Genomic DNA, 3498 nt, shown 5'->3' with positions numbered 1-3498 from the left:
CTCTGAACAAAGGCTCAGAAAAGCACTCTCTCTCTCTCTGTCTCTGTCTCTCTCTCTCCAGGCATCTGAGTCTGGCAGAGCTGGTCCTCGGGGAGTAGAAGACACTGTTACTGCCTCTGTGACTCACATCCCCAGCCCCCTCTCTGCCCCCATCCCGTGCTTCCCGCTCCCTTTCTCCAACTGCCCGTCTTCAACCCCACTTTGGGGGTTTCATTTTCTATCCCTTCAGTGGCCCTGCTGTCTGCTTGCTTGCTAAGTGATATATCCATTCCAGACCGAATCCAAGGCAGAGTGCGATGAAAACCAAATGCAAATCGACTAGAAAGAAAGGCCAGAATAAACACACACTTCAAGACTTCAAGCTAACAGTTTTCAAAGCTGAGTCTGCGTCTGCGCCATCCTCCAGGGCTCTGAGGCTCAGCCCAAAGCCCGTCTCTGCCTCACGAGGGCTGCCTCACGAGGACGCATGGGGAGCCGGAGGGAAGGTGTCTGGGCGTTCCTTCTTCACCTTTGAAAGGCTGGTGTCATCTCAGGGCTTACACAGGAAGCCTCTGCTGGGTCAGCATTTTCTCTGCCAATGGAGTGTCCTGTTCCCCATCCCCTGTGTCACCACAGCCCCCGTCGCCCCCAGCAGCTCTTGGGGCAGACGCTAGCCTTCTGAAGAATCTTCAGGAACCACACCTCCTACCTCCACTGGGCACGTGTGTCCGGCTTGCCCCAGCTCAGGCACCTGGAGAGCCCACTGGCTGTCAGTGTGAGTTCACTCTGGACTTTCTTCCTGGGTACAGAACTTTGGACCCATAGCTTGAGGGACTGTGCTTCCAATAACTGCTTCCTCTTTGGCGTTAGGGAGTAGCAGCCTGAGCTCAAATCCCAGCTTTGTCCTTAAGACATTTTGTAACCCTGGACAAGTCACTGCACCCCTCTGGGTCACCATATCTTCAGCTAGTCAACAAATATTCATGTTACTGCCACTGTTCTGGGCACCACAGACATAGAGGTGAGCATGAGAGATAAGACGTCTTAGAATTTAAGTCTGGTCGTGGGAGATGATCAATAAATGAGTTTTAAAACTCCGGGGCAGGGGAACCTTAGGAGAACAACTTAGTTGAAATATCTAGTTGAAATATGAATGCCCTTTGACCCAGCAATTCTCTGCCTAGGTATATACCCTTGAGAAATTCTTAAGACATTTACACAAGGAGAAAGAATGAATATGAAAGAATTTAAATGTCAATTTGCAAGAGAATGAATAATGTGGGACTTATTCCTACGGATGGTGCAGAGTAGTGGAAAGAAATGAATAGGAGTTGCACATATCAAGGTTGACTGTCTCACAGACATACCATTGGCTTAAAAAAGCATGCCACAGGGCTTCCCTGGTGGCACAGTGGTTGAGAATCTGCCTGCCAATGCAAGGGACACGGGTTCGAGCCCTGGTCTGGGAAGATCCCACATGCCGCGGAGCAACTAGGCCCGTGAGCCATGGCCGCTGAGCCCGCGTGTCTGGAGCTTGTGCTCCACAGCAAGAGAGGCCGCGATAGTGAGAGACCCGCGCACCGTGATGAAGAGTGGCCCCTGCTCACCGCAACTAGAGAAAGCCTGCGCACAGAAACAAAGACCCAACACAGCCAAAAATAAATTAATTAATTAATTTTTTTTAAAAAAAAGCATGCCACAGAAAAATATGTAATGTGCAATACCATCTATGCGAAGTTAAAATATGCAAAATAATAGTACATATTATTGAGTGACAAGGCATTTTTTAATGCATGGGAATGAATAACATCAACTTCATTACACAGGGAGGTTAGTGCTTTCTTCTGTGGAAGGAGAGAAGAGGATGGAGTTGGGGAGGGGGAAGTAGTGGGTATCAACTGTGTTGGTGATGTTCTGTATCTTAACCCAAAGTGGTGGTTACGCAGTTATTTCTTATAATATTCTTTAGATCATGTGCGTATATTTTAAATGTTGCCTTAGTTTTTAAAACTTATTAGATAATGACAAGTGTTATGAAGAGAATAAAGAATGACCAACGTGGTGGTATTTGGACTGGATGGTCAAAGAAAGCTGCTCAGAGAGGTAAGAGTTGAGCTGAAAATGTGACTGGCATGGAGAAGCCAGCCGCGATGATGCCTGCAGCATTTGAGGTCGAGAGAACATTTAGTGGAAAGTGTCAAGAACCGTGAAGGGTCTGAGTGAGTACCCTTCTTGCATGCTAACAAGGTAGCCTGCCAGTTTTGTGGGCGCTGGTCGAAGACCCGAGGCATCTGGGTCAGACCAAGAGATTTTACTATTCTCGGCAGCAGGCAGAGTGACATTCGTGTTCACACGGGTTCTCCGTGCTCACTGCCTGCAGGCGACGCAGAGGTAGAGTGGGTAAGACTTGCTGATGACTTTGGATGCGGGGGATAGGAGAAGGACAGAAATTTAGGATGCTTTCTAGACTTGGGGCTGCATCTAAAGGAGAATGAATTGAGGATCCTAGCAAGGGGTGAGAAAGATTCAGAATAATTACTTTGAGCGTGGAAGCATCTAAGATGCTTAACAGACATCAAAGATGAGATGCCTAGTAGACATCTTAATAGATGCTTAATAGACATCCAAGAGGAGGTGCAGAGGAAGCAGTTGAGTGTAAGTGTCTGGAGTTTAGGGAAGAGGTCAAAGCTGGAGGTAGAGACCTGAGAGGCACTGGCAGAGGGCAGGTACTTAGAGCCCTGGGATAGAGGAGCTTATTAGAGAATGCTGTTCATGTTTACCAGCAGAACCACTTGGAACACTTATTAACAACATAGATTTCCAAGTCCCATTCAGATCTTGCATGTAAGCTTTTTTTATAATGCAGATATATTTTTTGCATAAATGCAATCTTTTCCCAATATTCATTGTGTGCCTATTATTTCAAGTACTGTGCTTGGTTGTGATGAGAGAAGCTATATCATTGTCCTGTGGCCATAAAGAAAGGCCAGGAGAACCACTGAGATTTTGGCACTGATTTCATGAACCCTGGACCTGCTTCCAAACTTAACATTATGAGGGGAAAATACCCCCCTGTTTATTTAAGCCACTATGGTTGGGGTTTTTTGTTTCTTACTTTCTGCCAAAAGCATTCTAACCTGATACACATGTTGTATTATTATATTTATAAGTCTAGTACATTTAAATAAAATAAAACTAATCACTTCGGGGAAGGGGGGCTTTGATTAATGCTTGATTAACTCAAATTGAATAACCAAACTCCCTTAAACCATCAGCCTCCTTGACAAGCATCATTTATTAAAATCTCTTAAACATTTTCAACTCCTTGTATGGACCTAAGAGTTGATTTTCTGTTTTAGCACTTCATATAACTGACCTGGCAAGTTTACCACCAATTAAGCCAAAATGTTCTCATGTACTCAAACTGCTCTTCTAAACGTAATAAGTTAAATGTATAAATACAGTGAATCTATTTTAATACTGTTAATGAGTAAAGTCAAATTTTCTTACACCTTTCAA

Source organism: Tursiops truncatus, chromosome 12 (assembly GCF_011762595.2).
Source record: "Tursiops truncatus isolate mTurTru1 chromosome 12, mTurTru1.mat.Y, whole genome shotgun sequence".
In the NCBI taxonomy this organism is placed as follows: Eukaryota; Metazoa; Chordata; class Mammalia; order Artiodactyla; family Delphinidae; genus Tursiops; species Tursiops truncatus.
Note: the sequence above shows the minus strand (reverse complement) of the source record.